The sequence below is a fragment of the Phaseolus vulgaris genome, chromosome 2 (assembly GCF_051622355.1).
Source record: "Phaseolus vulgaris cultivar YP4 chromosome 2, ASM5162235v1, whole genome shotgun sequence".
Lineage (NCBI taxonomy): Eukaryota > Viridiplantae > Streptophyta > Magnoliopsida > Fabales > Fabaceae > Phaseolus > Phaseolus vulgaris.
Genome location: NC_143499.1, coordinates 42878677 through 42894808, shown reverse-complemented (window position 1 = coordinate 42894808; position 16132 = coordinate 42878677). Strand labels below are relative to the sequence as shown.

At 27.2% G+C, this 16132-nt stretch overlaps 1 pseudogene across 1 annotated transcript; it reads right to left on the bottom strand.

The window, feature by feature from the left end:
* Window positions 1-32: 32 nt before the first annotated feature.
* LOC137812275 (CRS2-associated factor 1, chloroplastic-like) lies at window positions 33-4712 on the bottom strand (annotated as a pseudogene). Its single transcript, XR_016518802.1, has 6 exons — window positions 4414-4712; window positions 3216-4251; window positions 1674-1801; window positions 1303-1528; window positions 1094-1221; window positions 33-975 (listed from the first exon to the last, which is right to left on the bottom strand). The product of XR_016518802.1 is annotated as a CRS2-associated factor 1, chloroplastic-like (transcript).
* Between the last annotated feature and the right edge of the window lie 11420 nt (window positions 4713-16132).

Genomic DNA, 16132 nt, shown 5'->3' with positions numbered 1-16132 from the left:
CCATGAAGAAATTCTTATAGAATATAGTAATATGGGCAAAAGAGTTATATTGCAAAAAGTGCTTGCTCACCTGAGTGACTCTAGAATAGAACTACGGATGAAACCAGTGCATAACACTCTTAACACTTTATAAACTGTACACAACGCATAAAAATAATTGCAAGAAAATTTCTGCCAAACAAATGGAAATAGATAACCTACTCTAGTGTCACAGAAAAAGACTAATACAAATAGAAATTTTGAGTTAAAACTTACAAGGATTCTGACTCCTACGTCAAATCTTGCCTGTCACAATCATAACCTGTCTGGTAGTTTAGTTTATAAAGAGGCTCGGATGGAGTTGATTTAGCAAAAGCCATAGTGGTTTGATAAATGTAGTCATCATCCAAAAATTTATCATCTAAAACAAGAGCATGGCCTTTCTCAACAGCTTGGTCCAACAACAGTAAAACTCCTTCTGTACAAGGTGCACACCTTGATGGCTCACTGACATCTACTGCTTCTGAACCATCAAGCAACTTGTCCGAATGAGGATCTGCTACAGTACTGACAGTTTTTATAAGTTCCCGGTACCATTTCTGGTGTGCAAAAAATGGCCATGACATCTTCTGTGATTTCAACTTCACATGTTTTCATAGGGAGTGAAGCAGCATCAGAAACAACAGACATGGGTAGATTGCTATTTTCTGTGAAACAAGGATCAGCTTCGTGCAAACTCAAATCATCTGAATTAGATAAAATGCTTATGTCAAGAGGTTCATTGCATAGATGCTCAGCTGTATTCTTCTGTAGACACGCTGCTGACAATTTTCGGGAATCTGGAGGCAGTTTATTGGAATTTCCACTGTCAACATTAATTTTAGTGGCTTCCTTGTCATCATCTCTGGGATTTGGTAAAGAGGTCCTCCAATTTGGTCCTCTGCACATAAGTATGTGATCATCTTCAAATGAAAGCAATAAGCATGGAACAAGGTCCTAGAGTCAATGAACATATATGGAAGAAAAAGATGTTAGTTATAGCATCATTGAAAGATTTGCATTACATAAGTTAATGCACAGTATTTTCAAAAAGTGTAAGCGAACATTGTTATACCTTTAGTTTTGCTCCAATCTTTTTGTAGTCACTTGTATTTAGTTCTTGGCAATTTATTCGCACAAGATCACACTGTTCAAATGCCTCTCTGACATTAGTCACAAGGTCTGAATATACACCATTTTTTGCTGCAACGATAAAATTATGGGACATGTCAGTTTGAAAGAACAAGAATTGTTAAACTGTAATGAATGTCCAAAACAATCTACCTAGCTTGCAGATGGGCATCAAGACCCCTCCCTTTTGACGCATTTCAGTTGCTTCGGCAAGTGTTAAACCTTCTGGTACTCGTTTAATCAGCTTAGGATATACTGGAGACACTGGTCTCCACCGCATAAGAGGAAATCGTGGACGCGTTTCATAGTTATAGTTTCTCCCCCTGAAAAGGTACACTGTGCCAAAATGTCGGTGAATGATTTTCCCCCCAGTCCTTTCCTGGCAAAACCAGACAACGTGACACAGCACACAAAATGAGTCCCTTATTTCCAGTGGATTCTCAAAGCATAAGACACATTTATACACATATAAATGGTCAGAGCACTAAGCAAATTATAAGTGAATACAAGCAGAAGAAACAAACCTCTAACTGCTGGCACACATTATCCATGTCAACGGTACACACTCCTCTGCATTTTATCTTGCACACGCTGCACCGCATCCAATATGTATGTATGTTTTCCAACATGTTATGTGTCAAACCATCCCTGCCTAAATCAGAAATTTGAGTGCATAAACAAAAGTAAATTTCCATTTCCAATAACCAGTTAAATGCATAAAAGTGACCCACTCAGTCTCATCCAGCATACACTATTTTCCACTCCTCGTTCAGTGTTCAAATAATCTTTTACAAGTAACCTTTCTTAAAAGAAAAAAGCTTAGGTTCAATTTCTTTTAAAGTGTTTTTGGTATTGTTCTATAATCAAAATTAAGATTTTACCACAGCATCAAACCAACTTTAAATATCATGTTTTATTGTAATAAATGACCAAGGCGAAACTCTGCGAAAGAAAAATACAAAGACTCTTCTTGAATAAGCTTTCCTGTAAGCACTTAGACTTAATGCCTCATTTCTGCTTGTGTATTTGAATTGAGGAATTGTCTTGCCTTAAGTCCCGCACACCTATTCTTTTTGGAGAAAATAGAGTACAAGTAGGATTGAATGAATTAATAGACATTCTTTAGAAAAAAGAAAAAAGCTAAAAAAAAAATGTGAGAGAAAAAAAGCTAATTTAACCATGAATTTCAAGTAAGGACCTATGGTGGCAAGAATATAACAGGTTCGACTTGTGTTCACTCTTTTTGTATTTTATTAAAATTAAAATGGGATTTCGGGACAGATGAAGAACCCAATAGCTGCTGTGTGGATCTAGAGTCAGATTGTATAATAGCCGAAGCTTAACTAGGAGAGGATCTATTTTAGCTCCCTAGACTCACATTTTCTATTGTGGACATTTCTTTGAATCTAATGATTGCTTGGGAATCTATAAAGCTATAGTTTCGATCATAAACTAAAATCAACTTAAGAAGTTACAGTTTTATAAAACTTCTGTCATGAACTGTAACTCATGAAAGATGCACAATTTTTTTTTTCTCTAATAAGTAATTGTTGCATAATCAGGAGACTTATTAGGTTGTAAACGGTCTCTCTAAATTGAGACTGTAATCACATTTGTAAATCACATCATAAATCCGTTCCATCTATTTCTTTCAAGTGTAATTATGAAGAAATTTATTTGAATAGAGTTACAAACACTTGCAGAATTGCATCTAAGTATTGTTGCTCATAAGACTCCTACAATTTTTTAAAACAAGGTAATATAAAGTGCAAAGTGCAGATGATAAACACAAGCCCTCCAAAAGGATTCGCATACATACACCAACAACAATCAAATTACCATATTAGTTATCAAAGGAAAAACTCTAAAATAATGTGAAACTTTTGAAAAAATTATATCTAATTGTGCATAAAGATATTTTTATGCTTAAACTGCTATTCAATCTGATAATGGTAAATCGGCAACTTGATTTCTAACTGGTTGATAATTTTTACACAGCTATAAAATTAAAATATATTACAAAATTAAAAACAAAAAACCAGCAGTAATAAATAAATAAAAAATACCAATATGTAGTTGGCGCGAAGATTTCCCTGCCCTCTTAACCAAGCGATTGATCTCATTCTCAGTCAAGGGTTCTCCCAACACCTGCTCTCTCGACTCCCAAATTGGAACGGCCAAACGGACCAGTTCAGCTCCCTCCTCATCCGACAGCGGTGGAGAGAGCAAGTGGAAGTCCGTCACCGTCGTCTTGCTCGGCGGCACTGGGTTCCGCCCGGTCCACGGCCGCGGCAAGGTGGGCGGACCGAACGGCGCGTACGGCGGCTCGCGCAATTTCACCGGATTCGCTTTCGGAGTCTCCGTATAACTGAACCTGAAGTCGAACGGTGCGCCATCGACGACGTAAGACACTCCGTCCTCACCAATTTTCACGTTCTCCGGCCCCGGTAGAAACTCAAGTCTTTCTACTCGAGAAACCACGGGATGCCAATCCAGCAAGGGTTTCGGTTTCGGCGGTGGTTTAGAGTATTTCGACTTTTTCCCCGGGATTGAAGGTTGAGACGGAGCGGAGGGGGTTCCGAGAGATTTGAAAGTTTCGGAAGTGGAGGAAATGGCGGCGGCGGTGGCAGTGTTAATGATGTTATCGGCGACGGTGTAGCGGCGAGTACGGCAGATTTCGTCTTCAATTTCATGGATCGTTCGGCGGCGCTGGTTGAACTTCTCTGCGTTGGCGTTGTTCCAACGTGAGAAACGTAGCTCCGTGGAAGAACGTTCGCGCGTCGGGTTGTGGTCAACGAGTGGGGAAAATATGGGTAATTGAATTGCCACCTTCAGAAACACATCCATCTTTTCTCACGATTCTGCACTACCATAAATCCTTCATAAAACTCAACCACGAAGGGTGTTTTCGGAAATAAATCTCCCACAAATATTTTTACGTATTGGGTTGCGGAGGTGTCGTCAAAGGTATTGACTGGTTTGGGCTTCGATTGGGGTTTCAATGAAGGGATAGAGAAGGAAAGTTTTATTGAAGAAAAAAAGCACTCACAATCCCGATATTATGCAGAACCGTGACAACCAACTCTTGTTTCTTCCCTGATCCTGGTTTCAATAAGTTGTTTCAACAAAATCATAATCTGCAATCACAACTAAATCTAGAAATTTATATTTCATTGTTTTGCTTAATGAAATCAAAGTAAATAAAATCAAAGATACACACCGATTGAAACCAAATAAAATCAAAGCGAAAACAAGAAACCCTACCAGAGAAGGAGAAGGAGGGTAACACTGAGAGTGAGAAGGAGAACGGAAATTTTGAGAATAAGGGAATGGTGGTCTCCTACGTCGTTTCCGGTGTCTCCGCCTTGGTCTCCGTCTTCTGCTACACCGAGTTCGCGGTAGAAATCCCCGTGGCAGGTTCCATCTCTTACACTCTCTGTTTTGCTTGCGCACAGGTTCACTTTTGAGGATTTCAGACAAGAACACGTTTAAATCTTCATATACAAAACTAACTAAAAGTTTGTTGTAGTCGATGTGAAGTTTGGGTAACTTGATTGTTTCCTAAAGTTTGAGAATATGTATGTTATGTACTAGCCGGTTGACCCGTGCAACGCACAGGGATTTTTATAATATTTATATTTAAATATTAATATTAAAAATAATAATTTTATTTAAATATATATATAAATTATTAAGTTTATGAAATGAAATTAAATATATTGCAATACTATAAGTTTACATATTTTTAATATATTAATAAATTTAATATAACATAACATAAATAATTAAAAATTCATCAATATATTTTTGTCATAATAAATACAATACAATAACAATACAATAATTTGAACAAATAAATTATTATATAAACAATTATCTAATATTATGTATCCATTACGTATTTATGGTGAAAATAAAGTTCTCTTCACCAATCTCATGTTATCTTCATGCTCTAATTTAAGATGCAAAAAAAACTTTCCAAAAAATTATTGCAATTAAAAAATAGAATTAAGTAGATTATACCAAGTACAATTATTACAAAATACTATCAGTAAATCTGTGTTTCTTCCAGAAAAAGATTGTAGGCAAAATCATATTAAGTCACATTTTTTCATATAAATTAATACTTGTGCACATAAATCTTTATTATCAATTTATAAAATTCATAATTATATAATATATAAATTTGTGTCCCTGTGTCTCTATGTCCCCTGTCCCCGTGTCCCGTGTCCTTGTGTCCCTGTGTTAGTGTCTATGCTACATAGATTAGTAGTTCACAAATTAATTATAAATAAAAAGGAATGAATAAATTTTTGTCATAACAAATACATTACAATAGAAAAAAATAATTTGAACAAATTTACATTATATAAATAATCATCTAATATTATGTTCCTATAAGATATTTACGAAGAAAATGAAGTACTTTTCACCATCTTCATGCTAAGTTAATATGCAAAAATCTCTCAGAATAATTATTGCAATTAAAAAAATTAATTAATTATATTATATCATGTACAGTTATAGTAAAAGTAATAAAATATGTATATTTCTTCCAAAAACATATTGTTGGCGAAAATCATATTAAATTATGAATTCACATTTTGTCATATAAATTAATACTTGTGCACATAAATCTTTATTGTCAATTTATATAATTCATAATTATATAACATATAGATCTGTGTCCCCCTGTGTTCCTGTGTCCCTATGTCAGTGTCTATGCTACATAGATTAGTAGTCCACAAATTAATTATAAAAAAAAAGAATGAATAAATTTTTGTCATAACAAATACATTACAATAGAAAAAAATAATTTGAACAAATTTACATTATATAAATAATTATCTAATATTATGTTCCCATAAAATATTTACGAAGAAAATGAAGTACTTTTCACCAACTTCATGCTAAGTTCATATGCAAAAATCTCTTAGAATAATTATTGCAATTAAAAAATTAATTCATTATATTATATCAAGTACAGTTATAGTAAAAGTAATAAAAAAATGTGTGTTTCTTCCATAAACATATTGTAGGCAAAAATCGTATTAAATTATGAAGTCACATTTTGTCATATAAATTAATACTTGTGCACATAAATCTTTATTATCAATTTATATAATTCATAATTATATAATATATAGATTTGTGCCCCCGTGTCCCGTGTCCCCGTGTCAGTGTCTATGTTACATAAATTAGTAGTCCACAATTTAATTATAAATAAAAATGAATGAATAAATTTTTGCAATAACAAATACATTACAATAGAAAAAAATAATTTGAACAAATTTACATTATATAAATAATTATCTAATATTATGTTCCCATAAGATATTTACGAAGAAAATGAAGTATTCTTCACCAACTTCATGCTACGTTAATATGCAAGAATCTCTCAGAATAATTATTGTATTTAAAAAATTAATACATTATATTATACCAAATACAATTATAGTAAAAGTAATAAAAAATGTGTGTTTCTTCCAGAAACATATTGTAGGTGAAAATCATATTAAATTATGAAGTCACATTTTGTCATATAAATTAATACTTGTGCACGTAAATTTTTATTGTCAATTTATATAATTCATAATTATATAATATATAGATTTGTATCCCTGTATCCCTGTATCGCCGTGTCCCCATGTCAGTGTCTATGCTACATAGATTAGTAGTCTACAAATTAATTATAAATAAAAAGGAATGAATAAGTTTTTGCCATAACAAATACATTAGAATAAAAAAAAAATTTGAACAAATTTACATTATATAAATAATTATCTTATATTATGTTCCCGTAAGATATTTACGAAGAAAATGAAGTATTGTTCACCAACTTCATGCTATGTTAACATGCAAAAAAATCTCTCAGAATAATTATTGCAATTAAAAAACTAATTTATTATATTATACCAAGTACAGTTATATTAAAAGTAATAAAAAAATGTGTGTTTCTTCCAGAAACATATTGTAAGCGAAAATCATATTAAATTATGAAGTCACATTTTGTCATATAAATTAATACTTGTGCACATAAATCTTTATTGTCAATTTATATAATTCATAATTATATGATATATAGATCTGTGTCCCCGTGTCCCCATGTTCCGTGTCCCCGTGTCAGTGTCTATGCTACAGAGATTAGTAGTCCACAAATTAATTATAAATAAAAAGGAATGAATAAATTTTTGCCATAACAAATACATTACAATAGAAAAAAATAATTTAAACAAATTTACATTACATAAATAATTATCTAATATTATGTTCACATAATATATTTACGAAGAAAATGAAGTACTGTTCACAAACTTCATGTTAAGTTAATATGCAAAAATCTCTCGAAATCATTATTGCAATTAAAAAATTAATTCATTATATTATACCAAATACAATTATAGTAAAAGTAATAAAAAATGTGTGTTTCTTACATAAACATATTGTAGGTGAAAATCATATTAAATTATGTACTCACATTTTGTCATATAAATTAATACTTGTGCACATAAATCTTTATTGTCAATTTATATAATTCATAATTATATAATATATAGATTTGTGTCCCCCTCTCCCCGTGTCCCCGTGTCAATGTGTATGCTACATAAATTAGTAGTACACAAATTAATTATAAATAAAAAGGAATGAATAAATTTTTGTCATAACAAATACATTACAGTAGAAAAAAATAATTTGAACAAATTTACATTATATAAATAATTATCTAATATTATGTTCACATAAGTTATTTACGAAGAAAATGAAGTACTCTTCACCAAATTCATGCTATGTTAGTATGGAAAAATCTCTCAGAATAATTATTGCAATTAAAAAATTAATTCATTATATTATTCCAATTACAGGTATAGTAAAAGTAATAAAAAATGTGTGTTTCTTCCATAAACATATTGTAGGCGAAAATCATATTAAATTATGAAGTCACATTTTGTCATATAAATTAATACTTGTGGACATAAATCTTTATTGTCAATTTATATAATTCATAATTATATAATATATAGATTTTTGTCCTCGTGTCAGTGTCTATGCTACAGAGATTAGTAGTCCACAAATTAATTATAAATAAAAAGGAATGAATAAATTTTTCTCATAACAAATACATTACAATAGAAAAAAATAATTTAAACAAATTTACATTACATAAGTAATCATCTAATATTATGTTCCCATAATATATTTACGAAGAAAATGAAGTAGTGCTCACAAACTTCATGCTAAGTTAATATGCAAAAATCTCTCAGAATCATTATTGCAATTAAAAAATTAATTCATTATATTATACCAAATACAATTATAGTAAAAGTAATAAAAAATGTGTGTTTCTTACATAAACATATTGTAGGTGAAAATCATATTAAATTATGAACTCACATTTTGTCATATAAATTAATACTTGTGCACATAAATCTTTATTGTCAATTTATATAATTCATAATTATATAATATATAGATTTGTGTGCCCGTGTCCCTGTGTCAGTGTCTATGCTACATAAATTAGTAGTACACAAATTAATTATAAATAAAAAGGAATGAATAAATTTTTATCATAACAAATACATTACAATAGAAAAAATTAATTTGAACAAATTTACATTATATAAATAATTGTCTAATATTATGTTCACATAAGATATTTACGAAGAAAATGAAGTACTGTTCACCAAATTCATGCTATGTTAATATGGAAAAATCTCTCAGAATAATTATTGCAATTAAAAAATTAATTCATTATATTATTCCAATTATAGTTATAGTAAAAGTAATAAAAAATGTGTGTTTCTTCCATAAACATATTGTAGGCGAAAATCATATTAAATTATGAAGTCACATTTTGTCATATAAATTAATACTTGTGTACATAAATCTTTCTTGTCAATTTATATAATTCATAATTATATAATATATAGATTTGTGTCCCCCTCTTCCCGTGTCCCCGTGTCAGTGTCTATGCTAAAAAGATTAGTAGTCCACAAATTAATTATAAATAAAAAGAAATGAATAAATTTTTGCCATAACAAATACATTACAATATAAAAAAATAATTTAAACAAATTTACATCACATAAATAATTATCTAATATTATGTTCACATAATATATTTACGAAGAAAATGAAGTACTGTTCACAAACTTCATGTTAAGTTAATATGCAAAAATCTTTCAGAATCATTATTGCAATTAAAAAATTAATTCATTATATTATACCAAATACAATTATAGTAAAAGTAATAAAAAATGTGTGTTTCTTACATAAACATATTGTAGGTGAAAATCATATTAAATTATGAACTCACATTTTGTCATATAAATTAATACTTGTGCACATAAATCTTTATTGTCAATTTATATAATTCATAATTATATAATATATAGATTTGTGTCCCCGTGTCAGTGTCTACGCTACATAAATTAGTAGTACACAAATTAATTATAAATAAAAAGAAATGAATAAATTTTTGTCATAACAAATACATTACAGTAGAAAAAAATAATTTGAACAAATTTACATTATATAAATAATTATCTAATATTATGTTCACATAAGATATTTACGAAGAAAATGAAGTATTGTTCACCAAATTCATGCTATGTTAATATGGAAAAATCTCTCAGAATAATTATTGCAATTAAAAAATTAATTCATTATATTATTCGAATTACAGTTATAGTAAAAGTAATAAAAAATGTGTGTTTCTTCCATAAACATATTGTAGGCGAAAATCATATTAAAATATGAAGTCACATTTTGTCATATAAATTAATACTTGTGTACATAAATCTTTATTGTCAATTTATATAATTTATAATTATATAATATATAGATTTGTGTTCCCGTGTTCCCGTGTCCCCCGTGTCAGTGTCGATGCTACATAAATTAGTAGTACACAAATTAATTATAAATAAAAAGGAATGAATAAATTTTTGTCATAACAAATACATTACAATAGAAAAAAATAATTTGAACAAATTTACATTATATACATAATTATCTAATATTATGTTCACATAAGATATTTACGAAGAAAATGAAGTATTGTTCACCAACTTCATGCTACGTTAATATGCAAAAATCTCTTAGAATAATTATTGCAATTTAAAAATTAATTCATTATATTATACCAAGTACAATTATAGTAAAAGTAATAAAAAAATTTGTATTTCTTCCAGAAACATATCGTAGGCGAAAATCATATTAAATGATGATGTTACATTTTGTAATATAAATTAATACTTGTGCAAATAAATCTTTATTGTCAATTTATATAATTCATAATTATATAATATATAGATCCGTGTCCCCGTGTCAGTGTGTATGTTACATAGATTAGTAGTCAACAAATTAGTTATAAATAAAAAGGAATGAATAAATTTTTGTCATAAGAAATACATTACAATAGAAAAAAAATAATTTGAACTAATTTACAATATATAAATTATTATCTAATATTATGTTCCCATAAGATATTTATGAATAAAATGAAGTACTGTTCACCAACTTCATGCTAAGTTAATATGCAAAAATCTCCCAGAATAATTATTGTAATTTAAAAATTAATTCATTAAATTATACCAACTACAGTTATAGTAAAAGTAATAAAAAAATGTGTATTTCTTCTAGAAACATATTGTATGCGAAAATCATATTAAATTATGAAGTCACATTTTGTCATATAAATTAATACTTCTGCAAATAAATCTTTATTTTCAATTTATATAATTCATAATTATATGCTATATAGATTCGTGTCCCTGTGTCCCGTGTCCCCGTGTCAGTGTTTATGCTACATAGATTAGTAGTCCATAAATTAATTATAAATAAAAATGAATAAATAATTTTTTCCCATAACAAATACATTACAATAGAAAACTTTTCATACAAAAAATCATTACAATAGAAAAAAATAATTTGAACAAATTTACTTTATATAAATAATTATCTAATATTATGTTCTCATAAGATATTTACGAAGAAAATGAAGTATTGTTCACCAACTACATGCTAAGTTAATATGCAAATATCTCTCAGAATAATTATTGCAATTAAAAAATTAATTCATTATATTATACCAAGTATAGTTATAGTAAAAGTAATAAAAAATGTGTGTTTCTTACAAAAACATATTGTAGGCGAAAATGATATTAAATTATGAAGTCACATTTTGTCATATAAATCAATACTTGTGCACATAAATTTTTATTGTCAATTTATATAATTCATAATTATATAATATATAGATCTGTGTCCGTGTGTCCCCGTATCCCCGTGTTCGTGTCTATGCTACATATATTAGTAGTCCACAAATTAATTATAAATAAAAAAGAATGAATAAATTTTTGCAATAACAAATACATTACAATAGAAAAAAATAATTTGAACAAATTTACATTATATAAATAATTATTTAATATTATGTTCCCATAAAATATTTACGAAAAAATTGAAGTATTGTTCACCAACTTCATGCTACGTTAATATGCAAGAATCTCTTAGAATAATTATTGTAATTAAAAAATTAATTCATTATATTATACCAAATTCAGGTCTAGTAAAAGTAATAAAAAATGTGTGTTTCTTCCATAAGCATATTGTATGTGAAAATCATATTAAATTATGAAGTCACATTTTGTCATATAAATTAATACTTGTGCACATAAATTTTTATAGTCAATTTATATGAATTATATAATATATATATTTGTGTCCCTGTGTCCCCATGTCACTGTCTATGGTACACAGATTTGTAGTCTACAAATTAATTATAAATAAAAAAGAATGAATAAGTTTTTGCCATAACAAATACATTACAATAAAAAAAATAATTTGAAAAAATTTACATTATATAAATAATTATATAATATTATGTTCCCATAAGATATTTACGAAGAAAATGAACTATTGTTCACCAACTTCATGCTAAGTTAACATGCAAAAATCTCTCAGATTAATTATTGCAATTAAAAAATTAATTCATTATATAATACCAAGTACAGTTATATTAAAAGTAATAAAAAAATGTGTGTTTCTTCCAGAAACATATTGTAGGCGAAAATTATATTAAATTATGAAGTCACATTTTGTCATATAAATTAATACTTGTGCACATAAATCTTTATTGTCAATTTATATAATTCATAATTATATAATATATAGATCTGTGTCCCCGTGTCCCCGTGTCCCCGTGTCAGTGTCTATGCTACCGAGATTAGTAGTCCACAAATTAATTATAAATAAAAAGAAATGAATAAATTTTTGCCATCACAAATACATTACAATAGAAAAAAATAATTTGAACAAATTTACATTACATAAATAATTATCTAATATTATGTTCACATAATATATTTACAAAGAAAATGAAGTACTGTTCACCAACTATATGTTAAGTTAATATGCAAAAATCTCTCAGAATAATTATTGCAATTAAAAAATTAATTCATTATATTATACCAAATACAATTATAGTAAAAGTAATAAAAAATGTGTGTTTCTTTCAAAAACATATTGTAGGTGAAAATCATATTAAATTATGAAGTCACATTTTTCCATATAAATTAATACTTGTGCACCAAAATCTTTATTGTCAATTTATATAATTCATAATTATATAATATATAGATTTGTGTCCCTGTCTCCCCGTGTCCCCGTGTTAGTGTCTATGCTACATAATTAGTAGTACACAAATTAATTATAAATAAAAAGGAATGAATAAATTTTTATCATAACAAATACATTACAATAGAAAAAAATAATTTGAACAAATTTACATTATATAAATAATTATCTAATATTATATTCACATAAGTTATTTACGAAGAAAATGAAGTACTCTTCACCAAATTCATGCTATGTTAATATGGAAAAATCTCTCAGAATAATTATTGCAATTAAAAAATTAATTCATTATATTATTCCAATTACATTTATAGTAAAAGTAATAAAAAATGTGTGTTTCTTCCAGAAACATATTTTAGGCGAAAATCATATTAAAATATGAAGTCACATTTTGTCATATTAATTAATACTTGTGTACATAAATCTTTATTGTCAATTTATATAATTCATAATTATATAATATATAGATTTGTGTCCCCGTGTCAGTGTCTATGCTACATAAATTAGTAGTACACAAATTAATTATAAATAAAAAGGAATGAATAAATTTTTGTCATAACAAATACATTACAATAGAAAAAAATAATTTGAACAAATTTACATTATATACATAATTATCTAATATTATGTTCAGATAAGATATTTACGAATAAAATGAAGTACTGTTCACCAACTTCATGCTATGTTAATATGGAAAAATCTCTCAGAATAATTATTGCAATTAAAAATTTAATTAATTATATTATATTAAGTACAGTTATAGTAAAAGTAATAAAAGATGTGTATTTTTTCCAGAAATATATTGTTGGCGAAAATCATATTAAATCATGAAGTCACATTTTGTCATATAAATTAATACTTGTGCACATAAATCTTTATTGTCAATTTATATAATTCATAATTATATAATATATAGATCTGTGTCCCTGTGTCCCCGTGTTACTGTTTCCCCGTGTCCCGTGTCCCCGTGTTAGTGTCTATGCTACATAGATTAGTAGTTCACAAATTACTTATAAATAAAAAGGAATGTATAAATTTTTGTCATAACAAATACATTACAATAGAAAAAAATAATTTGAACAAATTTACAATATATAAATAATTATCTAATATTATGTTCTCATAAGATATATTACGAAGAAAATGAAGTATTGTTCACCAACTTCATGCTAAGTTAATATGCAAAAATCTCTTAGAATAATTATTGCAATTTAAAAATTAATTCATTATATTATACCAAGTACAATTATAGTAAAAGTAATAAAAAAATTTGTATTTCTTCCAGAAACATATCGTAGGCGAAAATCATATTAAATGATGATGTTACATTTTGTCATATAAATTAATACTTGTGCAAATAAATCTTTATTGTCAATTTATATAATTCATAATTATATAATATATAGATCTGTGTCCCTGTGTCTCCATGTCCTTGTTTCTGCGTGTCCTCGTGTCCCTATTTCCTGTGTCCTCGTATCCCGTGTCAGTGTCTATGTTACATAGATTAGTAGTCCACAAATTAGTTATAAATAAAAATGAATGAATAAATTTTTGTCATAACAAATACATTACAATAGAAAAAAAATAATTTGAACAAATTTACAATATATAAATTATTATCTAATATTATGTTCCCATAAGATATTTACGAATAAAATGAAGTACTGTTCACCAACTTAATGCTAATTTAATATGCAAAAATCTCCCAGAATAATTATTGTAATTTAAAAATTAATTCATTAAATTATACCAAGTACAGTTATAGTAAAAGTAATAAAAAAAATGTGTATTTCTTCTAGAAACATATTGTAGGCGAAAAGCATATTAAATTATGAAGTCACATTTTGTCATATAAATTAATACTTGTGCAAATAAATCTTTATTGTCAATTTATATGATTCATAATTATATGTTATATAGATCCGTGTCCCGTGTCCCCGTGTCAGTGTTTATGCTACCTAGATTTGTAGTCCATAAATTAATTATAAATTAAAATCAATGAATAAATTTTTGCCATAACAAATACATTACAATAGAAAACTTTTCATGAAAAAAATACATTACAATAGAACAAAATAATTTGAAAAAATTTACTTTATATAAATAATTATCTAATATTATGTTCTCATAAGATATTTACGAAGAAAATGAAGTATTGTGCACCAACTACATGCTAAGTTAATATGCAAATATCTCTCAGAATAATTATTGCAATTAAAAAATTAATTCATTATATTATACCAAGTATAGTTATAGTAAAAGTAATAAAAAATGTGTGTTTCTTACAAAAACATATTGTAGGCGAAAATCATATTAAATTATGAAGTCAATTTTGTCATATAAATTAATACTTGTGCACATAAATTTTTATTGTCAATTTATATAATTCATAATTATATAATATATAGATCCGTGTCCGTGTGTCCCCGTATCCTCGTGTTCGTGTCTATGCTACATAGATTAGTAGTCCACAAATTAATTATAAATAAAAAGGAATGAATAAATTTTTGTCATAACAAATACATTACAATAAAAAAAATAATTTGAACAAATTTACATCATATAAATAATTATCTAATATTATATTCCCCTAAGATATTTACGAAAAAAATGAAGTACGTTTCACCGACTCCATGTTAAATTAATATGCAAAAATCTCTCAAAATAATTATTGCAATTAAAAAATTAATTCATTATATTATAGCAAGTACAGTTATAGTAAAAGTAATAAAAATTTGTATTTTTTCCAGAAACATATTGTAGGCGAAAATCATATTAAATTATGAAGTCACATTTTGTGATATAAATTAATATTTGTGCACATAAATATTTATTGTTAATTTATATAATTCATAATTATATAATATATAGATCCATGTCCTCGTGTACCTGTGTCCTCATGTCCCGTGTCCCCATGTCCCCGTGTCCTCGTGTTCCCGTGTCCGTGCCTATGCTACATAGATTAGTAGTACACAAATTAATTATAAATAAAAAGGAATGAATAAATTTTTTCCATAACATATACATTACAATAGAAAAATTGAACAAATTTACATTATATAAATAATTATCTAATATTATGTTCCCATAAGATATTTACGAAGAAAATGAAGTACTATTCACCAATTTCATGTTACGTTAATATGCAAAAATCTCTCAGAATAATTATTCTAATTAAAAAATTAATTCATTATATTATACCAAGTACAGTTATAGTAAAAGTAATAAAAAATGTGTGTTTCTTTCATAAAAATATTGTAGGCGAAAATTATTTTAAATTATGAAATCACATTTTGTCATATAAATTATTACTTGTGCACATAAATCTTTATTGTCAATTTATATAATT